The sequence below is a fragment of the Aethalodelphis obliquidens genome, unplaced genomic scaffold (genome assembly GCF_003676395.1).
Source record: "Aethalodelphis obliquidens isolate GAN/ISIS:26980383/991018 unplaced genomic scaffold, ASM367639v1 scaffold12, whole genome shotgun sequence".
In the NCBI taxonomy this organism is placed as follows: Eukaryota; Metazoa; Chordata; class Mammalia; order Artiodactyla; family Delphinidae; genus Aethalodelphis; species Aethalodelphis obliquidens.
Window position 1 is genome coordinate 29,544,387 of NW_020837956.1, and position 27,849 is coordinate 29,572,235.

The 27,849-nt window shown below is 38.2% G+C and overlaps 1 long non-coding RNA gene across 3 annotated transcripts in view; it reads left to right on the top strand.

Moving 5' to 3' along the window:
• Positions 1–27,849, top strand: part of LOC113624023 (uncharacterized) — a 343,123-nt gene that overhangs the window by 157,451 nt on the left and 157,823 nt on the right. For 2 of the 3 annotated variants that reach the window (XR_003434170.1, XR_003434172.1), the window contains exons 3-4: positions 11,482–11,587; positions 12,895–13,021. This is a non-coding gene — a long non-coding RNA (uncharacterized LOC113624023). The remainder of the gene's footprint in view (positions 1–11,481; positions 11,588–12,894; positions 13,022–27,849) is intronic. The other variant, XR_003434171.1, reaches the window with a different exon arrangement.

Consider the following 27,849-nt stretch of genomic DNA (forward strand, 5'->3'; position numbering starts at 1 on the left):
TCATTCTGTTACCTTTCAAGTCCTCATGCCCCCTTCTTTTGCTCCTGGTATGACATCAAATGTCTGCCAGTAGAAGCCTCAGGATTTAACAGAATTAAGAAGAATGATATGCAAATACTATACACTGAGTAAACATGCTGCTTCTAAGTTGTTTGAAGCTTTTTTTCCTTTTGACTCTTGCCGCAGACATTGGCGTTTTTCACTTTTCAGGATCAGATTTGATGTGTGGTGTAAGCTGGCAATCAATTTGAGGATTTTCGTATTTTTCACATTCAAACCTAATACATCAGCCATTTTAATTTTTTTTTTTTTTGGCATTAGGCATCTCTATTTCCCTCAATATTGGGCAGTCCTTTTAACATACTGTGCTTCAGATATGTTGTACCTCTAATTTGAGGAAAAAGAGAAACATTCTGAAGTTTGATTTTGACAACAATGGGTTTTACTGACACTCCAATATCTGAATAATTTGGAAGTGGTGACCTTATAATTCAATACATCTCCAAATCTAAGTATATATGTTAATGTATAGGACCATGGGTTTAATGCTAGCTCTATACACAGAAGTTAACACAAAAAGCACTTTACTGCAAAATGTTCTGGAAATATTAGTTATGATGATCTGAGCATATATGGTCATGTGATAATATTTCTGTTGAACAGCAGGCAGAATATCTGATTTAAACTTTCAGGTTTTCATTCAAGTTGCCGTTTTTGTATAATTGGTGCAGTTATATAATGAATACTCTGGCTGCTCCTTCAGAAATGACCCATTGATAGTGCATTTAATACAGATTACATAGTAAACATTGGGCTCTTTTAATAACCTTGACTCATCTTTTACATCCCTTTGTATCTGATGTTAGAGTAATATGTGTCACCCTTTAGATCATGAGCTCCCTGGAGACAAAGATTGATTTTATTCATTTCTGTATTTCTTATAGAATCTTACACAGGGTTTTCTAGGCAGTGGGAATGCCATTAGGTGAAGGAATGAATGGGCACTGTTGTCCTTTGTAACCCTGGTACTTTGTCTCAGGATCTAGGGATGATGGAAGGTGTGCTTGTGGGACAATTACTGCAGGTGGTTCCCAGCATCACAGGTGACCCAGAGCAGATCTGCAAAGGCACCTGCCTTCCCATTCTCTCCATCCTTGCTAGGATTAGTCAAGTAAAAGAAAGGTTGGTGGCAAATTTGCTTGTCGAATGAATTTATAAACAGAATATATGTTAAAAAAACCTCTCCTTACTTCTGTGTCTGGGCATCACATGCCATTTCCCACCCCATTACACTGAATAAACCTGTGGATGAAAAAAAATTGATCGAATCTTTACAATTTCTCAGATTCTGCGTATTTATTCACCACTGTATTTTATGTCAGCCACACTCTTTTTCTTGGCCATGCATCTACATTTCTGTGTGCTGACTGTCTGAACGCACTCATTCTTAATATTTAAACAAAGGCCTAGACAGCTATACATGCAGACACAGTATTAATGGGAGAAAAGTAGGAGCCATTTACAGCGGGCACATGTCCAGGAGACAGACACAGTCATGCCAGTGACAAGAGGAAATGCAGTCCTCTCTGCTTTAAACTCTGAATGCATAATGAAAAGGGGATAGAGGAAGAGGACATTGCCAAGGCAGAGAACCAGATAAGGTGGCAGGACCATTCCCAACCTTGCCTCTGCCACACACCTCGTAAACTGATAACTCGGGGTAGAATTTCCCAACCAGCAACTGGAAAAGAAGTGGGTTTTATAGCAAAATGAGGCAGGCTGACAGCTCCCAATAAACAGAACATAGGTATTCTCTGTGAACTGGATAGGAAGTCGCTGTCTGATTTCCCCGTATCTTGTCTTTAGCACCGATCCTCTCCTGGTATGTCAGAAGTTGACTCGGACTGCAGAGAAAATAATAATGATGAAATGAACGAAGAGGTCACATTTATTGAACGCTTACCAGATGCCAGCAACTGCGCTAAGTGCTTTATAAATACGATCTTATTTCATCTTCTGAAACAGTCCATTAAAATTATTTTGATTTCACAGATAATAAAGCTAAAGCTCAGACAGGTTAAGTAATTTTCTTAACATCTCACAGCTAATAAAGGGCAGAGGCAGGGCTATGATTCAAGCTTAGTTGTATCTGATGACAATGCGTTCTCTTCAGTCCTTCTTCCCCCCTCCCATGCTCAGCTCTAACCCGGCCACTCTCCCAGGATCCCAGGGCACCCTACACAGACGATTAGCATAGCTCATCTGACAATACATAATCCTTGCTGAGCTGTCTGTCACCCCACTGGGCTGTGAACTCCAAGAAGGCAGGAGTCTGTTCATCTCTGTATCCCCAGTGCCTAGCATGGTATCTGGTACAAAGTAAGGACACAGGAAATGTATGATGAACAAATGAATAAGTAAATGAAACAAACATTTAATACGGAGCTGCTTTGCCAAAGACCCTTTATTGTTGCTTTCCTGGTAATTTCTGCCCCTGTGTGGAAAAACGTGTCGCATAATAGGATTTGAATTTGTCCTTAGATGTAGATGTCAAATCCGTTTTCTTGTAAAACAGTCAAGAAATAAAAGTATCAGCAGAAGAAAACAGAAGCTTCTCTTCGGGAATAGTGGTGCAGAAGGAGGGTGCAAGTTCAAGGTTAGGATCTTAAAGGTAGTCAGTCCACTAGGGTCAGACTCAAAAAGGCTTGCTTCTCTCATGTTTCAGAGCCTAGAGTGAGCTCTTTCAATGCAAACTAACATCCACCTCTGAGGGTAAATGACTGCTGCCCACTGGCTGGGTTAGGTCTGTTTCCAAATCTAGGTCTCATGTTTTTCTGGGAGAGGACCAGGCAACAGATCTGGTCTTGGCGTGCTGTCTTAGAACTACAGCCATAACTTTGCAGAGCACGTTGGAGGAAAGCTATACCCCTATGGAATCAACAGATGTGGTCTGAGTTTTCAAATACTGAGCTCGGAGAAAGGAGCAAACAACTCCAGGCTGACGTTGTGAAACTCCAGCACAGACCACACACAAGAGGACTGCACACACCTGGACCTCTAGCCACCCTGGTTAAAAGTCCTCACCAGCTCCTTAGAGAGTGGCTGCTAGGGACTGAGGCTGTAGGTACAGTGTGACTTTCACCCTCTGTCACCCATAAGGACCCAGGGTAAATTATCAAGTTCTCATGCAAGAGCGTAGGCCCAATTATTCTCAACTGATCCTTGAATTAAAGAGCTAAAAGCTTTTCCAGATATGGACTGAATGGAGTCCATCAGTTTACTGAGGAGACCAAGCCACACAAGCAGCTCTTTTTGCAGAATGCTGCCTGAGTGCCTTACATATTGATCAAAGACTTGGGAATATAGAGAGCTTGTTTTTTTGTTTGTCTGTTTTTCCCGATTGCTAAGAGGTCCAGTATTTTAGGAACGTAGGGGGCTTATGTAGAAACAGTGGGGCATAGGGCTGCAGAGAGAGGCATACAAAAGTTACTCTCCAGCCAAGTTATTCATTTCTGTGGAAAGGCTATTGTATATCTGCCCTATATGCTGGCTGATGTCTGAAATCTCCCAGTGAAAACTGGTATTCTGATCTCTTTTTATAAAGAAAATTTCCTAGACGGGCATGTACTATTACAGGGGAAGCCTCCTTTGCTGCTATGGAATGCTATAAAAGTACCAATTTCTAGATCAGTATTAGTCACTGACAGGCACAGATTGGTTTTAGGGAAGGTGAGATATTTTTAGATGAGATCACTGAGAAAGTATATGGTTTGAGTTCAGCCAGGGATGGAAATAAGGATTCTGCTTGTTCTCCTTTCCTGGTGAGTACAGATTTAGTAGTCATTCACCTCCTTCCATTCCCCCTTCTCCCGCCCCCCTCCACACACACATGTGCACACACACTGCTGTGCACACTTGGGCCCAAGCCTGGTGCAGACATTATTTCCCCGTGTCCAGCCCAGAGGTTTCCCACAGCTGGAGTGGGGAGCACCTGCGTAGCTCTGCTTTGTGTCTGTTGCACTCACTCACAGGCAGGCCTGGTTACCATCTGCATAGGTAAGGCGCCGGCCTAGCGTGAGCCACCAGCCCAGCTCCTGCAGGCATAGAGTAAACCTGGACATAAAGCAGGCATCCTGCCATACCTGAGGGGGCCTGTTTCAAGTCCCTGGTTCTTTCACACAGATACTTATTTATGCTTCCCTCTCTCTTTCTTGATATTCACATCTTCTCTTTGTTTTCAGTAGCTGAGTCATTCTGGAAACTGAAGGCATGAGCTGAGGAGGGCTCAAAACTTAGTGGCTCTGTCACTGATTTCTTTCATTCATTCATTCATTCAAGAAACTGCTGTGTGCCAGGATCTGTGGAGACAAACCTGCAGAGAACTTTACCATTGTACTTGAAGACCTCAAAGTCTGGTGGAGAGAGACAAATTTGTTAACTCATAATTGCAACCCAGTATGACAAGAATTTTTAGATGAGTTCACAGAAAGGACTTTGCAGGCGCAAGAGAGAAAAAGCTGGAGAATTTGGGAAGGTTTTACAGAGGACATCATATCTGAGTTGGACCTTGAAGAATGCATAGGAGTTTGCTGGCTAGAGAAGTGGGAAGAGGTATAAAGTTGCAAGTAAGAAATCACAGTTTTTAAAAATAAATGCCAGGGTCGGTAATAAAAAGCAAGAGTAAATAATTCCACAGTGGAACTAAATTAGAAATCAATAATGAAAAGATCTCAGGAAAATCCCAAAATATTTGGAAATTACGTAACAGATTTCTAAATAACTTGTGAATCAAAGAAGCAATCGAAAGGGAAAAGGAAGTATTTTGAACTGAATCAAAACGTGTATAAAACATATTAAAATTTGTGAGAGGCTGTGTAAGCAGTAATTAGGGGAAAATTTATAGCAGTAAGTGCCTATATCAAAGAGAAGAAGGGTCTTGAATGACCTCAGTTTCTAAGAAACTAGAAAAAGAAGAAAAAATTAAGTCCAAGTAAGTAGAACAAAGGAAATAGTAAAGAGCAGAAGTCAATGATATTAATATCAGAAAAAAATAGAGAAAATCAGTAAGACCAGAAATTGATTCTTTTTGTGAAGGTTAATTAAATAAATAAACCTCTAGTCAGACTGATAAGGGAGAAAAAAAAGACACAAATTACAAATATAAGGAATGAAAAAAGTATCACTATAGATTCTACAGTTATTAAAAAGATAATTAAGGAGTAATATGAACAGGTTTATGTCAATAAATTCAACCACTTCAATGAAATGAACAAATTCTTATAAAGACACAAACTACCATAGCTCACTCGAGGAAGATTTGATACCTAAATAGCCCTATATCTATTTTTTAAAATTGAATTCATAGTTAAAAATATTCCCTCAGAGAAAACTCCAGGACAAGTTGGTTTCACTTGTGAATTCTACCAAACATTTAGAGAAAAAAGTATTACCAATTCGGCATATGCTCTTCTAGAAAATTGAAAAGGTGAGACTATTACCCAACTCATTCTATGAGCCAGCATTACCTTGATATCACAACTAGACAGAGACATTACAAGAAAATAAAACTGTAGACCAATCATAAACATGTGTAAGAATTCTAAACAAAAATATAATTGATTGAATACATCATGACTAAATTAATTTACCCAAGAAGTGTAGGGTTGGCTTAACAATAAAAAAAAATCAATCAGTGTAATTTATCTCATTAACAAACTAGAAAAGATAAAAACATGATAATCTCAATAAAAACCGAAAAAGCATTTAAAAATGAAACCCAAACTCCATTCCTGATTAAAAACTCTCTTAGTAAACTAGGAACAGGAAGGAACTTTTTCATTTTGATAAAGGGCATTAATGAAATAACCTACAGCTAACATCGTACTTGTGAAAGACTGAATGCTTTCTCTTTAACATCAGGAAGAAAATAAGGGTGACTGCTCTAATCACTTCATTTAAACTCTGTACTAGAGATTCTAGTCAATGCAATAAGGCATAAATAAATAAATATATATAGAGAGATAAATGTATGTATGTATGTATGTCATACAGATTAGAAAGGAAGAAGCAATTCTGTTATTATTCTCAGATGACATGATCATCTATGTAGAAAATTTGATGTAATCTACAAAAAAGCTAGTAGAACTACTTGAGTTTACTAAATTTGCAGGAGAAAAGATCAATATACAAAAGTCAGTTGTATTTCTATATCCTAGCAGCAATCATAAATTTAATTAAAAATCTATAAGAGCATAAAAATGTGAAATGCATAGGGATAAATCTGACAAAAGTGCAAGATCTATACGCTGAAAACTATAAAACACTGCGAGAAAAATTAGAGAAGACCTCAATAAATAGAAATATCTGTTGATTAGTCGGAAAACTCAGTATTGTTAAGATACAAATTATCTGTGAATTGATCTACTGATTTAATGCAATCTCAATCAAAACATCAGGTGTTTCTATAGAAATTGACAAGTAGATTCTAAAATTTATGTGACAGTGCAAAGGACTTCAAATAGCCAAAACGGGTTTTGAAAAAGAAGAACAAAGTTTGAGGGAGAAAGCATTTTTTATAGAAAAAATAGAGAGCTATTTGTTAATACCAGACCATGGAAAGTATTTGAATCATTTAAAAATAGGAAATCAACACAAAAACTTGCACACAAATGTTTGTAGCAGCTTTATTCACAATTATCAAACCTTGGAAGCAACCAAGATATCCTTCAGTATATCTGAAGGATATGGATAAACAAATTGAAGTACGTGCAGACAACAAAATTCCATTTAATGATAAAAAGAAATTAGCTATCAAGCCAATAATACGTGGAAGAACCTTAAATGCATATTATTAAGTGAATGAAGCAAGTGTGAAAACACTGCATACTGTATGAATCCAACCATTTGACATTCTGGAAAAAGCACAACTATGGAGACAGTAAGAAGATGACTGGTTGCCAAGTGTTTCAGGAAAAGAGAGGTTGGAATAAATAGGTAGAGAACAAGTGATTTTAGGGTAGTGAAACTATTCTCTATGGTACCGTAATGGTAGACACATTGCATTATGCGTTTGCCAAAACCTGTGGAACTGTACAACACAAAGAGTGAGCCCTTTATGTAAACTATATAATACTCTACTATCAATAGTGGCTCATAATTGTAACAGCTGTGCCCCACCAATGCAAGATGTTAATGGGGGTAACCAGGAGGTGGGTGGAGAGGGTATATGGGAACTCTTTGTAACCTACAACTGCCCTAAAAATTAAAATCTGTTTAAAAAGATAGGGACTCATTGTTTTCAGCAGTGGACTTGTTTTAATCAGAGCTGTGCTAAGTTCAGGTTTTGCCAGAGGCTGGAAGGGGAGACCAAAAGCCAGCACATTAATTAGGAGGTTACTGCAATCAAGGCCAGAGTCGGGTGGTGGCGGCCAGAGCAGAGAGAAAGAGTGTAAGAGTGCGCTGAAGGAAGAGAGCCCGCTGATGATGTAGCTGTGACGATGAAGAGAAATCAGCATCGATTGTGCTGGAGAGAAGACTTGATTAGCTCTGAGAGACTCTGATTTCGTCTTGGCTCTGACTGCAGCACTTCCTGTGACCTCTGGCAAGTGGCTTGGTATTTCTGGACCTTGATTACTGCAGGAATGCCCAGGAGGCATTACTGTGATGCACAGGCTTGAGATCAGTCCAGAAGTGTGCTGTCCGATATGTTAGCCATTCAGCAATCGTGCCTGTTACCCACTAGAAGTGTGATTAGCCCAAACCGAGATGTGCGGTTTGTGTAAAATTGACTACAAAAGACTTAGGAAATAAAAAGTGTAAAATAGTATTAATAGTTTTTATACTGATTATGTATTTGAATCTCACCTGTTTCATTTTACATTTTTTTAATGTGGCAACTAGAAAATTTAAGATGTCATATGTGGCTCACGTTGTATATCTATGGGGCAGCGCTGGTCTTGAGCTTCACCGGATGCTTTGTGTTCAGAACCATCTAAACTTGACCGAAAAAATAGTCCCTGCCCACACTGATCCATGCCCCACTCCAGGACGCAAGTGGGGTAGAGCAAGGCATAGGATTCAGGCAAGATTCCTGGGGTCATGTCCACACAACCTGTGTCTTTCTAGGAGTCATTTACACCAAGCCCTTGTGGGTGTAACCTGGGGAGATACATCCAAGCAAAAACCCTGCGTGAAATTCATCATAATATCTGTATGAAAAGACCAGGTATTAGGGATCGCTCCTTCCCCAAGACCAGAGTGATCCCTAATAGGTTCTCTCTTCCTCTGCCTTCGAGCAATGATTAGTGATTTAAATCTGGACCTGACCCAGGGGACAGCATCTCCCAACCTCATCCTGCCCTGTGACGTGGCAGCGAGAAAACCGTGACAGGTGATCACCGTGTCTTCTTGATGCAAGACTGCCACCAGTGTAGAGAGGAAACCCTCCCCCCTCAGGGGGAGTTGAGCCTGAGCCCCAACTTGTTCCTACCTCTCCTCGGACTCTGACATTTTTTGACCTTCTTCTCCAAGCACCTCCACTGTGCAGTCTCCAAGACAATACACCTGGTAGCTCTGACTTACTACAGGGACAGCACCCTGTGCATATATCTTGCCCATACCTGTTCTAAGGTGGCCTTTGTTTTGTTGTCATATTCACCCCTGGCCTTCAGGTAAAGATCCACATACTATCATCCACACGTGAGACTCAGAAATGCAGCCGTCTGCCTGGTCCCATGAGTCCCTGCTCAGCTCACAGATACTCAGTCCCATACCTCCTCCTCCAGTATCATCAGTGAAACCTAATATCCTCAGTCCGGCATTTAATCTTTCATGTAATGACTCACGCCAGCTTTCCTGATGCGTATCTCTTTTTCTCGGCAGAGCAGGGTTTCTTCCTTCCTGTAAGCACATTCTTCAACATACAGAAATGAGAATGTGATGTGTTGGCAGTCATGGAGAAGGTGTGGCTGTAGAGGCCTAAGTGATCCGACACAAACAAGGCACGGCTTTGAAGTTTTCTGTTAGAAAATATTCATATAAATTTTACTTTCTATTCCACACACACACACACACACACACACGCGTGCGCGTATGTCTTAAATCACCATTTAGTAAAATTGTTACCCCAGGAAGATGTTTTATTATTTTACCATGGATTCTTATACTCCTGGCACCTCCACCAGGTACTCCCAAGGGTAAATATTCCTCAGTTTAGGAAAACATATACAACAGAAACCTTCTACTTAAGTTAGGAAATTTTTCTCGACTTTCTCTGGCCCCTAGGAACTACTTAATCTTTCAGAAGATCCTATGTATCTGAAGTCCTTGTACTTACTGCAGCTGTATTCAAATTTCACTGCTTCCTTGCACCATCTCTGCCCATGCAGGCAGGACACTGGGTCTCATTTCACTGAGTTGCAGCTGCAGCATCTGCCTTTATCTCCTGCTTTGTCCTTAGCTGCTTATTATGTGCTCTGTCACTCTCTTCTGTCTCCTCTGCTAGACCATGAGGTTTGAGAAAGTACGACTCATGTCCATCTTGTTTATGGCTTATTCCCAGAATTTACCATAGTGCCTGGCGTATGATTAGGGCTCACTGAGGATTCAGTAAATCAATGAATGTTTAAATGAAAGAAAATTGGTGTGTTTTACCTTCAGAGACCGTCAATATTTTGAGGACAGTACGTGCTATCCTTGCCCTTGTGTTTCCTTCGTGCCCGTGACTCATGCTCATTTGGTATCTGTGGAAGGTTGGATGGATGCGTGGGGATGACGATGGAGAGTTGGGATATTTGATAGAATTACCAACGAGCTCAACTTACTTTCTTTACACACACATTATTAGAGTGAGCTGTTCTGTATTGGATATTTTATATGGGGATGTGTTTTAAAGTAGCTCTATGCTTTGGTACAACATGCGATTAGACTTGGATATAGGGCCAGCTGTTGAGGGCCATTGAGAGCTGGGAAGAAGAGGAGTCTTTGGAGGTCTTTCTGAGAAGGGATCATGGGGTGGCAAAGGGACAGCTAGATGGTAATTGCCTACAAGAAGAGACAAGTGCTCCTCTCATTTGATCAACGGTGAACATTCCATGCCTGTCCTGCCTCCAGGATTTCCATGCCTTTGATGGAAAGTATGTCAAATGGCACAGTTACCCCCAGGCTTCATAATAAAGTGATTAGAGAGATGATATAACCATAGAGTAGAAATGGAATTTCCCGTCCCTTTGAATTTAGTGCACACAATGGAGAACTGAGAGATGGTAGAAAGCAGAACAGAGAAGCGTGAGCAACACATGCCCTCCTGAGAGAAATAATGTAATGACGGGTGTGAATGAGGATGACTTTTACAAGCGGCGTCCAATCAGGAGCCTGATGTTTGTGCTTACTGTCATTCAAAGCTTTTCGCAGACTTTTGATTCCGGTGTTCCTATCCCATATTCAGATATTTCCAGAAGCGGTGGGAAAAGTGATTTGGGAGATGGAGGAGGGACGTAGAGTGTCTTAGTCTGTGTGAGCTGCTATGACAAAATACCACAAACTGGTGGCTTATAAACAACATCAATTTATTTCTCACAGTTCTGGAGGCCGGGAAGTCCAAGACCATGGCACCTGGGGAGGGCCCACTTCTAAGATGGTAGTCTTTTTGCTGTGTCCTGACGTGTTGAAAAGGGCAAAGAAGCTTTCTCAGGTCTCTTTTATAAGGGTACCGATTCCATGTGTGAGGGCTTTCCCTTCATGATCTAATCACATCTCAAAGGCCCCACCTCCTAATACTGTCACCTTGGGGATTAGGATTTCAACATATGCATTTTGGGGAAACGTAAACATTCAGATCGTAGCAGAACGGATGTATGGCAACACAACACTATTCTTGAATCAATTTATAAATGATGGTAGAAATTATGGCAGTCCAAAATGTGTTTGTCCCTTTGGCTGTACGAGAATGGAATGGATGGCTGAATTCATAATGTTAGTCCTGGAGGATATCTATCCACTGTATACTGCAAGTCAGGAGCACACGAGGGTGAGACCCAGGACTCGGGTTCTTCCCGTGGCCTCCTGGCAGGTGGGCCATACACATTTAGACCCTACCAGCCTGTCCATCCTGCGCTAGTCTCATCTAGCATGACTGTTCTCCCCGAATCATTGTCTTTTACCATCACAGAATATCAGTTGACACCATTAAACAACCCACTGCCCTATAACCTTGGTTTTCCAAGTGTGGTCTGAGGACCAGCGGCCTGGCGTCACCTGGGAATCTCAGGCTTCATCCAGAACTCACAAGTCAGAATTTGAATTTAACAAGATTCCCCAGTGATTTATATGCACTTTTACAATTTGGAAGCACTGCCCTATAACACCCTTCACTGGTCTGCTTCTTTATAAGGGACATTCTAGTCTCCTAAATTCAGCCTATTCTGTCTCAAATTACGTTCCTACATCTGGTCATCAAACTTTCTTTTTTTTTCCATCTGAGAGATGGTTTTTCCAGGCCCGCTGCTGACAGATGCTGCTTTACTACCTGGAGATGAGCCTTTCAAGGCCGTGTGTATTCAAAGAGAGAGGAAAAAGGAAATAGCTTCAGGTCAGTTTAATTTCTCTGTCCACTTAGTTCCACATAGGATACACGTGGCTTGTTTTTATTTTCTTAAAGACAGTCAGTTTCTGATTTCCTGAAGCTATAAGTTGTTAAAGAATCGTTTGCATGTCTTCTTGAAGTTGAATGTGTTAGATGAAATTATAGTTTTGATCTTTGATGTTAAGAAAGCACCTTCCCAAACACCATCAATGCTAATATTTGTGATATTAGGCTGGTCACAAAACACCTATGGGTCTGTTGGTGAGTTAGTTTGTAACCAAAAAGATTAGAATAGGAGTCCCCTCCACTCACTCCCCCCTGCAGACCCCTGCAGAGCAAAGTGTAACATACAGTAGGCTGAGGTGAGCTGGTCTGTACACTGGGAAAAGGGGAATATGGGAGAAATGAACAAACCTATCAAGCCATTAGGGGTTCTTGGTTGAGGATTTCAGTTTGTCATGTAACATTGTTATAATAAACAGAAGGGGGTGAAGAGGGGCTTGATTTGACCTTTTATAGTTTCCAAATGTTCATGAAAGGCAGTGTACCTTTCGTTGTAGAGAACTTGTGGCTTTTTGAACTATCCAGTATGCTGGTAAATTTCTTTAAAATCATCCATCTTATAATAAAAGCCTGCAGCCTTCAGACTGAGACAGATCTAGATTCAAATGCCAGCCTCAGGTTTTACTAGTTTTGTGACCTTGGGCAACTTAGTTTCCTCATCTGTAAAATGTAGAATTTCACAACTAATGTGGAGAGTTGTGAACTTTAGTGAAAATGGATGCAAAATATCTGGCACGTAGCTGGGATTCAATAGTTTGTGGCTTTTATTCTGTAGCTTCTATGGTAATGCTTAGCGGAGTAAACATGTAAGAAACACTTGTCGAATTTGCTTTTTCCCTGAGCTCATCTTCTTATGTTGAGGGATAGAGGTAGTAATAATCTGGGGAAAAGGTCTTCTCTTGATAACTTGACTTAGAAGTTAACTTATATAAGCAGTCCCCGGTTGAAAAATCAGTCTCGTTAACCAGCTCTGTTATTAAGACAGATTTTAGGATGACATTTCAGGAATATAATGAGTCCAGTTGACATCCGTGGACATCCTTGATATAGCCACGGTGTTTCTCTGTGATGATTCTTGCTTCCAACCTAATAGAACTCAGGAGGAGAAATATATCTCAGTTTCCATGCTGTGAATACAGTAGCTATTAGCTCAGGTCAAATTTCTTCCTCATCAGGGTTTGAGGGTAAGTACCTTCCACCTTGCAGGGGACGGGTCAGGCATTCACATGCGCTGGATGTTTGCATGATAGGTGTTCCTGTTCGAGCTGAGTTGCTGAACAGCAGAAGAGGGTGGCACTTGGAGGTTGGATGCGGCACACATGAAAGGACTTGAGATGAAGAACCAGGAAAGAAATATACCATGTTATGCCCTTAACCGTGAGTAATGACCTTGAGTACACACTTAATACTTACTTTATGCTCTTATATATTTTATTAATTAGACCTTCGGTAACCTTATGTAAATAGTGCTCATAATTAAGGGGCAGGACATTGACTGATGTATTTTAGGTGCCTTAAATGGTAAAGGCAGTTTGCGAAGTTCAGGTTCATGGTGGTTGGATATGCGTGGGTTTCGGGCAGGGAAAAGAAGCACACTAAAATCCTTGACCCAGTTCCTATAGGTTGCGCTAAAAATGAGGTTCATGATTGAAAAGATACATTTCTAAATTGGCTGAATAATCCCCATTATCTCATGCTACAGTGATAAAATGAAAACATGACCCAAAGTGTTGATGTTTATCCCTAAGAAACTACTCATTGTATTTTTGATTTTTCTGATTCAGTCCTTTATAATGGACATTTTTTTCCCCCTTGGGTATTTTTGTTCTTCTTTTTGAAAAGATGAGTGATACCAGAAAATTTTAAAATGTATTTTTCACAGCTGTTTTTATATGATCAAAAAGCAGTTTCTTCAAATTGGAGAAGCATTTACAAATCTCATTATTTTCCAACTTCATAGTTTAAGGATTTTAGTTTGGTTTTAGAGAAGCCTTTTAGGAATTAAACTAGAATTTTTTTCTACCAATGCACCCATCATCCAATGTGGAAACTAGAATATTGACAAAAGCATGCTATGTGATTTTCCCATTATATCTCCTTTTCTCTCCCCAGTTAAGGTGGCAATCATCCTTAATACTGTGTTTACTATACCTTTTCTAGAAATTTATTAAACCTTCATTTTTTTTTGAACTTACACAAAGAGGTTAGGAAATCAGTCTCTATCTCTTAGGAACATGTGATTCTTTCAGAAACATTCAATGTAATGTAAAACAAAACTCAGATTGGAGGAGATGTTAGTCCTTGTTTTTTTGTTTAAATACTACAATTTAATGTTCGACAAGGAATAGCACAAATCAAATTTTATGACACTCTAAAAGCAGTTCTACATATTACATGAGGAACCTTCTGGCAAATAAGAACACTGTGTCATTTGTCATCGAGAACTGTGGTAACTAGCAAGTGTTACAGAGTACAGAGTTAGTAATGAGTTTCATGTGTAAGTCAGTCTTCCTGTTTGTACTGCACACGGTGAAATTATGCCAGCTTTGAGAGGCAGAACATGGTCCTTCTAACTTACCATTGGTTTTTGCCATTGAATGGTTCTAAAATGTTAGCTCACTGTGATCTTGGTTTGCATTTCTCTCATCTCTAATGAAATCAAATGGTTTTTCATATATTAATTGGTCATATGTAATTCCTCTTTTTTTCTTTTATTTATTTATTTATAATATCTATTTATTTATTTATTTTGGTTGTGCTGGGTCTTCATTGCAGCACACAGGATCTTCATTGCGGCATGCGGGATCTTTAGTTGCAGCATGCGAACTCTTAGTTGCGGCATGCATGCGGGATCTAGTTCCCCAACCAGGGATGGAACCCGGGCCCCCCTGCATTGGGGGGGTGGAGTCTTACCCACTGGGCCACCAGGGAAGTCCCTATAGTTCCTCTTTTATAAAATACCTATTTATGTCTTTTGTCTATTTGTCTTCTTTTTGATTTGTAGAAGTATTATATTTTTTATGCTTTTGCTGATGTCAGTTACACATGTGACAACATATCACACAGCCTCTACCTTAACGATTTGATTTTTTAAGAGTGTTTTGTCATAACAGATATTTTGATTTTAGTATGAACAAGTTTTCAGTTTTTGTATTACTAATTCCTTTGTCATTTCAAGAAATCCTTGTCTCCCCAGTGATTAGGATGATAGTTTTCTGCCATGCCAGTTATATTAACTAATGTCTTAATTCATTAATTGTTATGTTACACACGTGAGCTGTAAAAAAATGTGTGAGACACAGTTCTCACGAGAAATAAGCCCCTGGACAGATACGTAGAACGTGGTAAGTGCTACTACAGCATTTAGTACACTTGGGCAGAAAAACACTTCCTTAAAACAGGATTCTGTGAAGTGGAAAACTTACATAGTTTTGTTCACATCTACCCTTAAAACTTGATTGAAACAGGCAGGAACATCTAGTCTCATTTATCTATAATAATATTTGAAGACCATAGAAGAATTTGTTAAGAATGAGTCATATACAGCTGATTATAAAACAAATTTTATGTGTCAATTTTTTGTGTGTGAGTTTGAAAATCCTCACCCTTACCTCCCACTAAGATTCTAGTGTGAATTATAAAACTGCAATGTTTTAATACAAAGCTGCAACTGATTATGATCCAAACTGGACCATCTTTGGTATTTGCCATGTTTGCTCTCGTTCCAGTTAAATGTGTGTTTGGATGTCTACTTCTTGCCTCATCTTGGGACCCTTGTTACTAGTCACACTGAATCCTTAGGTTTTGCCAATACACTTGATCAAATTGTAGGGTCTGAGTATGTAGCAGGCATCCATACAGATGGCTTTGATTACATCAAGTATGCTCTGCGAAATGCAAGTTGCCTTCTTTCTTAGTTTGATGACTATGATCCTCTCTATCTTTTCTCCTCTCTAATCTCGGAGTTCTTGAAACTATTTGAATTCTCTTTGGTGGCTTCTGGAGAATTGATCTCATGTGTGCTGTCTTGGGGAGGAGAATGCTTCAAATCACCTATCGTGGGATGTTCCAATTCTTGCTTGAAGTTTCCTATGAAAATTGATGCCCATGGCAGGGAAAAAATACACATGATGATACAGCTTTGAAACATCATTACACTTCCTCCAGTCAGCAAGAAAGCTCTAGCCACATCATATCCGAATATCCTTCATATTATACTAGGAGAGGGATAAGAACAGGGTAAAAGGAACAAAGAGAAGAGTTACTTAACCCACATGGCATGGCCAAAGAAAGCATCTAAGAAGAGTCAGTAAGCATGAGCTCGATGAAGAAGAAAGAGGAGGAAAGCAGTGCAACATGCAGCAACTACAGTGGAGAGAACGGCTACGGAGCTTTTAAAAGATGGCTCGTTTCCTTCTGTGGCTTAGGAGACATTGATATCATCACCCAGTTCAAATCCTCAGTCTGGCAGTATGGGGATCCACCATCACCATCACCACCAGAAACCACACGAGTGGTTAGCATATGTAAATATGACCTCATACACATTTATTCAAAGTGACATTCATACCAAAATAGATCATTTCGCACAAGGGACAAAGGGCAAACCTTGGCTACAACTTGTGTGCCAAGAGGGTGGTTTTCCAGAAAAAGTCCCGAAGGTCTTTTTCCTTACCAAGGGCAAAATGTTCAAGTGCAAGATCCTGGCACATGTTTCCCTTCGAGCAGATGGCAGAAAGGTTTGTCTGCAATGTGGAACTTGTTAAGGGGGGAAGGCCTTCCTGATAGAGATCGAGAAGACTGCTTAAATTTACTTAGTGGTAGAATGGTTTGTAATCCATTCATGCTTGTGAGTTTAATGCCTTTATAATTACTTGTAAGTAGATTGAGAGAATCAACTCAAGGGAAAAGACTGTTTATCTGATGCTTAAACTTCTGCTGAACACTCCAGACAATATATCCATTCCTTGTCTATGTCATTGAATTATGTTTTACAAAGACATCATTTTAATTTTGCTACTTTGATAATGAAAATATTTTGCCTGTCTATGAAAGAGAGGCCAAGGACCATAAAGGGGTTGTTTTTGGAAATGGCCTGGTGGTCTTTATGGACAATAACATCAAGACCAACCACCACTAAAATATGACCACTCTCACTACAACCCTAGATGCTATGTTGTGTAGGTGAGGATGCATTATGTTTTGCTATGGTAACAAACAGCCCCCAGATATCAGTGGTTGAAGACAAGTTTATCTGTCTCATACAAAGCTCACTCTGCAAAACTTGCCAAGGCAGCTGTCCTCCACGTGTCGGCTCAGCATTCCAGGGTACTCGAAAATCGTGGCACTTGTATGCACACACTTCCATAATCTCCCAGGCAGAATGAGAACCGAATGATCTTATACTGACGATTAAATTTTCCATCCCCCAAGCGACACAAGCCTGTTCTGTCCATAACCCATTAGAAAGGACTAATCATAAGACACCCCCCACCCCGCAACTGCAAGTTGGGTTAGGAAATTTAATCCTCTCATACAATGAGAAGGGGAGGAAATTGAATAAAGACAAATATTTACAATCTACTTTTAACATGAATTGTTCCAAATTTGCAAAGCAACTGTATGCAGTAAGAATGAATGTGCTCATTTTAAATACAAGAGGCACTATAGATTAAGTGCCTGAGAGCATGGGTTTGGAGTCAGAAAATCTTAAATCTCTAGCATATGCTCTATGGGGGCTCAGGCAAAACATAATCTCTGTTTCATTTTTTGATAAATTGGGATGAGATTACTTCATAGAGACGTTTTGAGGTTTAAATGCAGTAAATAAAATGGATTGCAGGGTCTGATACATAGATGCTCAAAAAACTTTAGCTCATATAATTAAAAGGACACTGATTAATCAGAGTTAAGAAATACATAGCTAACTAGTGAGAGACTAGTCTTCTCAAATACTTTAGGGGAACACATTGACTCAGAAGACAAAATTTTTTAAAGCTAGCCAAACTGGATTCAGAACTCACATTTATCTAATTTCCTACTGTACCACAATGCCTTTTGTTTTGACATGGGATGGTAATGTGTTATCAGGTTCTCCCAAACCTTCTTTATGAATAGCCTCTCTCCCTAACCCAGCCTCTCTACCCTGGCTCTACCATATCCACAGAGAGGACTTGGGTTTAGCCATAGTTGCTCAAGCATTTAAGTAAGGAAAGCAGGAGATACCATGTTTCGTGTCAGGAGACTTGGGCTCCAGTCCTAACTGTGTTGCTCAATATTTATGTGGCGTTAGGCAAGTCACTTAAATTCTCAACTATGAATATGGGATAGTAGAAGTTTGTGCGTCAAACAAAACAAAACAAAGCAAAACAAAGCAATAGACGTTTAGTTCCTACTTCACAGGGCTGTAGTGACCAAATACATTAAAATATTTTAAAACACTTTAAAATATCCAAAGGGCCATAGAGGACTTAAGGACAAAAAAGATTCTATCTAGCAGAAGAGCAGAGAGCATGAAGACTCAGATCAGTGTAGGTTACATGGGTCTGGTTTCACTGCAAAGGCCTATGGTGAGAACAGTGTATTTGTCCAAAAGTCCTGAACCCCTAGACACCCACACACTCCATTTATCACCCAGCCTAACTTGCTGCCTTCCTACTAGTCAGCCACCCAGACTGTCTCCTTTTGAAAAGAGATGATGTGTATTTCATTAACATTAGGACTGCTCCTTCTTAGGCAAACATTTCTTAATACACCAAAAGCACAGATAAAATAAAAACCTCTGTTCTTCAAAATATACTGTAAGAAAAGACACTGTTAAGAAAATTAAATGATAAGCCACAGACTGGGAGAAAAAATTTGAGAGAGAACTTGTACCTGTAAGATATAAAGAACTCATACAACAAAAAAAAGAAAAAGGAAAAGAAAATCTCAATTTTTTTTTAAAAGGACAAAGACTCTAAGCAGACATTACATCAAAGAAGATGTATGAATGGCCAATAACACCTGAAAACATGTTCAATGTCATTGTTATCAAAGGAATGCAAATTAAAACCACAATGAGATATACTGCACACCTATTAGAATGGCTAAATTAAAAAAAATACCAAGTGGTATTGAAACTGGAACTCTCATATATTGCAAGTGGAAATGAAAATGTGGTAGCCACTTTGGAAAACATTTTGGTATTTTCTTATAAAGTTATCATACACTTACCATATGTCCCAATATTCCTACTCTAAAATTTATCCAAGAGAGATGAAAACATATGCGTACACAGTTTGGTTTGGGAATGCTCATAGTACCTTTACTCATAATCAGACTAAATGGGAAACAACCCAAATATCTATCAACTGGTGAATAGATTAAAATTTTTGTGGTATATACATATAAAGGAAAACTACTTATCAATGAAAAGGAGCAAAGTGTTGCTCCCTGCGTTCATGATTGAATCTCAGAAGCATTAAGCTTAGTGACAAAAGGCAGACACAAAATACTGCGTACTGTAGTCTATTTGTGTGACGTGCCAGAAGAGGCAAGTATAGTGGCAGAAAGACAGCAATTGCCTTTCTGGGTTTGAAAGGAGGATTACCTATCAAGGGGATTGAGAAAACTTGCTGACTTGATGGAAATGCTCCATATAGTTTGTGGGTAGTCACACAACTGTATACTTTTGTCAAAATTTATTGAACAGGGATGTTGACCAAAATTCCACAAGTCCTTGGCTGCCTTCAGATAGGTAGAGGGAGAGTGAATGCTCTTGTTGTAATAGGTTTAAACAATTTTAAAAAAATGATTCATCTTTTATAGGTGTTCTTGGCAGGATTAATTTGATATAAGATAATCCATCAGAAACATGTCTTTTCATTTTTCCCTTTTAAATTTATATTCATGTTTATTAGTGAAGTTGAATTAATTTTTATTAATAATTTACTGGAAAATCTATTAACTTCTTTTCTGATTTTAAAAATAAACTATTAATTTTAGAGTAGTATTAAATTTGCAAAACATTTATGAATGTAGTACAGAGAGTTCCCATATATACCCCTATACAGTTATCCCTATAATTAACATTTTATATTAATATGGTACATACGTCGCAATAAATAAATCAGTATTGATACATTATTATTAACTAAAGTCCACACTTTATTCAGATTTCCTTTTTACCTAATATACTTTTCTCCTGTTCTAGAATCCTACCCAGGATACTACATCAGACTTCCATCAGGTCTTCTTATGGTCCTCTTGGCTATGAGAGTTTCCTCAGGTTTTACTTATTTTTTATTACCTTGAGTTTTAGGGAGTCCTGGTCAAGTTTTTGTGGAATGTCCTCAACTGGGATTTGGCTGAATTTTTTCTTAAGATTAGACTGTTTATGGACTTTGAGGAGGAAGACCCACAGAGGTAATTGCCATTCTCATCACATCAGATCAAGGGCACATACTACGAACATGACTCATCACAGTTGAGGTTCCTGTTGATCACCTGGCTGAGGTGGTGTTCGTTAGGTTCTTTCATTGTACTCTTTTTTCCTCTTTCCATTCTGTACTTTTTGGAATTAAGTGACTAGATGCAGGAGTGAGGAGTTATGCCTCACCTCCTTGAAGACAGAATATCTACATAAATACATTATTTGGAGTTCTTCTTCATGGGATATCTTTCTGTTCCCCCTATTTATTATAGTTATTAATTTATTCATTTACTAATTTTGTACTTTGGGTTATAACCAAAACCATTTATTTTTTTGCTGCTCAAATTTTTCCAGCTTTGGCATTGGGGACTCTTTCAGTTAGCTCCTGTGCCTCTTTGACATACTCTCCTCATTATGGGTCTTTTTGTTTGTTTGTTTGTTTTTTAGTACTTCCTCACTTTCTGACAGTACAAGATGTTCCAGGCTCATTTTATATTTCTCCATCCCTGCCCTGGAATGCCCAGCCATTTCTCCAAGTGGCCCTGGTTCCTTTTATTGCAGAAGGGTATTAGAAACCAAGATCTAGGTGCTGGATGTGCTCATTGCTACTAGGGTGTCATTGCTTCTAGGCCCTTTCAGCTGACAGAGCAAGAAAATCTATGAAGGACTACTAACCCACATATATAAACATATCTATAAATATTTCCATGTGTGTCCATCTACATCTATATTAAGCCAAGATCTTTCCAACTCTAATCCATTACTATGTGAATCATTCCAGCCCTCTCCCCTTGCTTGTCTGTAACCTCCCACTCCAGAAGTGAGAAGTCTGGTTCCCACCATTGCCATCCATTCCTTAGTTGTTCAGTTCCAGTATAGATGTCTAGTGGTGTCAGAGTTGTTTAACTCATATTCCTGTGGGAAACAACTTTGTCAGCTAGAGTACAGTGCTTGTGTGCAGTTCTTTTTGCTTTAATCCTATAGATGCCACTCATTTCCATAGTTACTGAGGTTAGCACCTTTTTTTCTCACACTCTCTTCAGTGAGATAAAGTTACATCTTTTGTCTCAGTCTGCACCCTGACCTGGTATCGCCTCTGACCCCCCAATAAATGTTTTTTAATTTACATGCATTCAGGCTCACTGTTTGTGCTGTAAATTTCTGTGGGTTTTGAAAAATGCATAATGTCATGTATCCACCGTTGCAACTATCATACAGACTAGTTTCACTGCTCTAAAAAAATCTCTTATGTTGTTCCTTCCCAAACACCTGGCCACCACTGATCTGTTTACCATCTTTATAGGTTTGTCTTTTCCAGAATGTCATAAAATTGGAATCATGCAGGAAGTAATCTTTAGATTGGTTTCTTTCACGTAGCAATATGCATCTGTGCTTTTGCATTGCTTGATATCTCATTCTCTTTCATCGCTGAAGAGGATTCCACTGCATAGATGTGCGGTTTGCCCATTCATCTATTGAAGGACGTCTTGGTTACTTCCAGGTTTGATGATTATGAATAAAACTGCTGTAACCAATTATATGAAGATTGTTTTGTGTAGACATAAGTTTTAAATCACTTTGGTAAATACCTAGTACCTTGATTGCTGGATTGTATGGAAAGACTATGCTTAGCTTTGTGAGAAACTGTCAAACTATTTTCCAAAGTGTCTTATCATTTTCATTCCCACTAGCAATGAATAAGAGTTTGTATTGCTCTGAATGCTCACCAGAAATTAGTGTTGTCAGTTTTTTGTATTGTAGTCATCCAATAGATGTGTAGAGTTACTCATTGTTTTAATTTTTTTTCAATTTCACTGATAACAAATTATGTTGAGCATCTTTTCACGTTTATTTGATATATATACTATATTCTTCTGTGAGCTGTCTGTTCAAATCTTTTGCTTATTTTTAAAAAATAATTAATTAATTTCTTTTTGGCTGCGTTGGGTCTTCAGTGCTGCACATGGGCTTTCTTTAGTTGCATTGAGCAGGGGCTACTCTTTGTTGTGGTGTGAGGACTTCTCATTGCTGTGGCTTCTCTTGTTGCGGACCACAGGCTCTAGCGCACAGGCTTCAGTAGTTGTGACACATGGGCTCATTAGTTGTGGCACACGGGCTCTAGAGTGCAGGCTCAGTAGTTGTGGAGCAATGGGCTTAGTTGCTCCACAGCATGTGGGATCTTCCTGGACCAGGGCTTGAACCCGTGTCCCCTGCATTGGCAGGTGGATTCTTAACCATTGCACCACCAGGGAAGCCCCTCTTTTGCTTATTTTTAAAAATTAAAATTGTTTTTTAATTGTTGAAGTTTAAGTGTTCTTTGTATATTTTAGGTGCAAGTCTTTTATCAGATATGTGATACTTTCTTCCAGTGTGTGGCTTTTGATTCTTTTAACATCATCTTTTGCAGAGTAGGTTTTAATTTTAATAAAGTTGAACATCTATTTTTTCTTTCATGAATTATGATTTTGGTGTTGTATCTCATCACTGATCCCAAAGGCACATAGATTTTCTAAAATGTTTTAGAAGTTTTATAGTTTTGCATTTTTACATTTGGCCAATGATCAATTTTGAGTTAATTTTTGTGTAAAGTGTAAGATGTGTGTCTAGATTTATGTATTCTTTTCTTGCTCTGTGATTTTTTAAAAATTATTTATTTATTTATTTGGCTGCATTGGGTCTCAGTTGCCACACGCGGGATCTTTGTTGTGGCACGTGGGATCTTTCATTGCATCATGCAGGCTTCTCTCTAGTTGTGGCATGGGCTCTAGAGCATGTGGGCTTAGTTGCCCTGCTTCTTGTGGGATCTTAGTTCCCCAACCAGGGATTGAACCCACATCCCCTGCATTGGAAGGCAGATTCTTAACCACTGGACCACCAGGGAAGTCTCTGCTCTGTGATTTTAAAAAGCTATCCAGTTTTCCATTTTTCTTTTGAGTTATTTGACTTCATATTGTTGAATGAAAGAGTTCTTGATATATTCTCAGTAGTGTTCTTTTATCAGTTACATATTTTATAAATATATTCTCCCAACCTATGGTCTGTGGCTTGCTTTGAAGTTTTTTCTTGGTTTCTTTATTGAATATATACATTACCACAGTACTATTCATGTACATAACTTCAGACATTCACATTGTTTATTGAACATGGTAACCCTGCACACACACACACAAAATGAAGTTTAATTTTTGAGCTGACAAACTATCAATCTTTTCCATTATGGTTAGACTTTTATTTTGTTTGTAAAATTCTTTCCTATTTTGAGAAAAAAAAATATATATATATTTTATTCTATTATCTCCTAAATTAAAATTTTTGAACTTAAATTTAGAATATTATTACACATAAATTTCTTTCTAAATATGAGACAGAGATACAGTTCAGTTTTTTTCCATGTGAGTAAGCATTTGTCCCCGAAGCATTTATTGCCTAGTTCCTGACCTTCTTACTGATTTATTCTGTCATCTCTGATGTATATGAAGTTCCTCTATATGTGTTTGACTAGGATTTCTTTTCTGTTTCTTTGGTCTATTTGTCTGTCCTTTCACCAATAAACTAACCTCGTGTTTATATTAAGTTCACATTTTGAAAGCTTAGTAGGGTGAATTTCTACTTATTTTTCTTCAAATTTGTCTTAACTCTTCTTGGTAGTTTAAAATCCCATATTGATTTTTGCTGATCAAATTCCATTAAAAATCATGTTAGAATGTTTTTAGAATTGCATTGAATCTGTAAGTTAATTTGGGTAGAATTGCCATATTTTATATTTTGAATATTATTGCCGATAAATTTGGTATATCTACCCATATATTTTGAAATTTTAATATTCCTTAATAATTTTTTTTTCTTTCTGTGAAATTTAGCATGTACTTTGTTAAGTCGATTCCTGGGTATCTGATAAAGCTTGTTGCTGTTACGAGTGGTATCTGTGTGTGTGTGTGTGTATATATATATATATATATATATATATATGTGTGTGTGTGTGTGTGTGTGTATATATATTTATTTATTTATTTAAAAATTTTTTTTTGCAATACGCGGGCCTCTTACTGTTGTGGCCTCTCCCGTTGCAGAGCACAGGCTCCGGACGCGCAGGCTCAGCGGCCATGGCTCACGGGCCCAGCCGTTCCATGGCATGTGGGATCTTCCCGTACCGGGCACGAACCCGTGTCCCCTGCATCGGCAGGCGGACTCTCAAACACTGTGCCCCCAGGGAAGTCCAAGTATATTTTTAATGTCACTTCTAAATGAATTGTTTCTGGCATACAAGAAATAAATCAATTTTTATGTATTTCTCTTATAACTAGCTAACTTGATTTACTCTTTCATCAGTGAGTTCTAATACTCTACATTTCTCTTTGCAATCATAATATCGGTCAACAATGATGTTTTTAATTCAGTAATCTTTATTTTTTAAATGTAGTGTTTGCTAGGACCACCAGTACGATGTTGGATAGAAGGAGTGACAACAAGCCTTTTTCTCTTGATAAAAAAGAGTACTTCTAAAATGTACTAGTTTCATAGGTTTTGTTAGAAACACTGATCAAATGAAGGTAATTTGTTCTGTTCCTAGTTCGCTAAAACATTTGTACTAAAAGTCAGGTGTTAACTTTCCAAATACTTATTTTTTGCATGTGTTTCAGTAATCAATAATATTTTTACCTGATAATGAAATGAATTACATTCAAATTGTCCATAAACGTTGAATGTCTATGGTTGGAATCACGGTATTAGGAAGAAAGAATTAGGAAAATAGAAATGATGGTCAGAGAATGGAATGCATACAACTGAAATTATATAGAGACTGCAGTTATAGAAATGTTATAGAAATGTAAGTTCTGGTATATAATCATGAGAATGAGCGCCTAGAACAAGCTTATCTGAAGAGGGGTGTTTGAGAAATTAATAGGTGTTGGAAGAACGATCTTTATGTACTGTGAAGTCACCAAGAATGAAGATAGGAATAATGGTGCCAGCAGTGAGCCAAGATTTATGAACATTGAGACTTGAAGGGCAACAGGTGGATGATACCAACAAGCAATGGCAGCAGAGATATAATCTGATGCCATGCAATTTAAAGCTGGGGTTTTAAGTGAGGAGTAAGGGAGAATGACTTAGAAGCGGCAATTAGGGGCACGGAGGATACTTGCCCCTTTTGCAATTAAGAGGGCTAGCTGCGTAGAAGCAGCATTTCAGAGGAGAGTCACATAGCTGTAAGAACAAGAGGATAAAGGATGTTTAGAGATGATTTTGAATACACAGTAAATATTACAATTAATTGACAACGAGCTCCAGAGATCATGGTAGACCAAATTTAAAAATTGAGGTGGTGTTAGGAGATGAGAATGGAATAAAGCATATTCATAGAAATTTAAGGTTAGAATGATGGAGTTGAGAGGTAACTCAAAAGTCTGTGTCTTGTAGTGATAACTGGGTATACTGAACATAGTAAAATTAGGCTCCATAGATACAGCGTGGATAATAGGGATGAGGCTGTGTGAACTAGTGGGGTAGGGAGGGGATGTCTGGGTTCTATTTTTTTAAGAGTTAATTTTTTAGAGCAGTTTTAGGTACACGGCAACATTGAAAGAAGGTACAGATTTCCTATATACCTCCTGACCCGACACATGCATAGCCTCCCTAATTATCAACATCCCCCATCAGAGTGGTATATTAGTTACATTTGATAAGCCTATATTGAAATACCATAATCACCCAAAGTCCATATTTCACATTATGATTCACTCTTGGTGTAGTACGTTCTGTGAGTTTGGACAGATGTATAATGACATGTCTCCATCATTATAGTACCATACAGAGTAGTTTCACTGCCCTAAAGTCCTCTGTGCTCTACCTATTTTTCCCTCTTCACCCCGTCCAGCCCCCTAGCAACCATTGATCTTATTACTGTCTTCCTAGTTTTGCCTTTTGCAGAATGTCATATAATTAGAATCATACAGTGTGTAACCTTTTCAGATTAACTTCTTTCACTTAGTAATGTGCATTAAAGTTCCTCTTTGTATTTTTATGGCTTGATCATTTATTTTTACTGCTGATTAATATTCCATTGTCTGTATATACCACAGTTTATTCACCTACTGAAGGAAATCTTGGTTGCTTCCAAGTTTTGGCAATTATGGAAAAAGAAAGCTGCTATAAACATGTGTGTGCAGATTTTTACTTGGACCTAAGTTTTCAGCTCCTTTGGATAAATACCAAGTTTTGTAAGAAACCATCATACTGTCTTCCAAAATGACTGTGCCATTTTGCCTTCCCACCAGCGATGAGCAAGAGTTCTAGTTACTCCACATGCTCTCCAGAATTTGGTGTTGTCAGATTTTGGCCATTCTAACAGGTGTGTAGTGATATTTCATTGTTTTTATAATTTGCATTGCCCTGATGACATGTGATGTGGAGCATTTTTTCACATCCTATCTGCCATTTATATATCTTATTTGCTAAGGTGTCTGTTAAGGTCTTGTGCCCATTTTTAAATCGAGTTGTTTGCTTTTCTACTGTTGAGTTTTAAGAGTTCTTTGTATATTTTGAATAACATTCCTTTATCAGATGTATTGTTTGCAAATATTTTCTCCCAGTCTGTGGCTTGCCTTTTCATTCTCTTGGCACTGTTTTTACAGAGCAGAAGTTTCTAATTTTAATGAAGTCCAGGTTATCCATTATTTTTTTTTTAGTGGATTGTGCTTTTGTTTTGCATCTAAAGGTCATTGCCATATGCAAGGTTGTTTATGTTTTCTCCTATGTTATTTTCTAAGAGTCTTATAGTTTTGTGTTTTACATTTAAAACTATGGTCCATTTTGAGTTAATTTTTGTGAAATGTGTAAGGTCTGTATCTAGATTCTTTTTTTTTTTTGCATATGAATTACCAGCTTCTCCATTGTATTGCCTTTGCTCCTTTGTCAAAGATCAGTTGATTGTATTTATATGGGTCTATTTCTGGGCTCTCTAGTCTGTTCCACTGATCTATTTGTCTGTTATTTTGACAATGCCGCACTGTCTTGATTACTGGAGATTTACAGTAAGTCTTGATGTCTGGTAATGTCAGTTATTCAACTTTATTTTCCTACTTGCAATAATATTTTAGCTATTTTGAAACTTTTGCCTCGCCATATAAACCTCAGAATCAGTTTGTCAATATCCACCAAATAACATGCTGAGATTTTGATTGAAATTTCACTGAATCTATAGATCATGTTGAGAAGAAATGACATCTTGACAATATTGAGTCTTTTTATCCATGAACATGAAATCTCTCTCCATCTATTTATTTCTTTAATTTCATTCATCAGAATCTTGTAATTTTCTTCATATAGGTCATGTACATATTTTGTTAGATTTATACCTAGGTGCTAATATAAATAATACTGTGTTTTTAATTTCAAATCCCCTTTTGTTCATTGCTGAATGTAAGAAAGCACTTAATTTTTATAAACTAATCTTGCATCCTGCAACCTTGTGATAATCACTTATTAGTTCCAGGAGATTTTCTGTCATTTCTTTTGGATTTTATACATAGATGACCATTTCACCTGTGAAAAGACAGTTTTATTTCTTCCTTCCCAATTTGTATGCCTTTTATTTCCTTGATTTGTCTTGTTACATTAGCTAGTACTTCCAGTATGATGTTGAAAATGAGTGGTGAGAGGGTCACTCTTGCCTTGTTTCTGATCTTAGTAGGAGAGCTTCTTGTTCTCTACTAGAAAAGTAGAGTTTCATACGTCATTAATTATGATGTTAGCTGTAGGGGTTTTTGTTTGTTTGTTTTGGGGTTTTTGG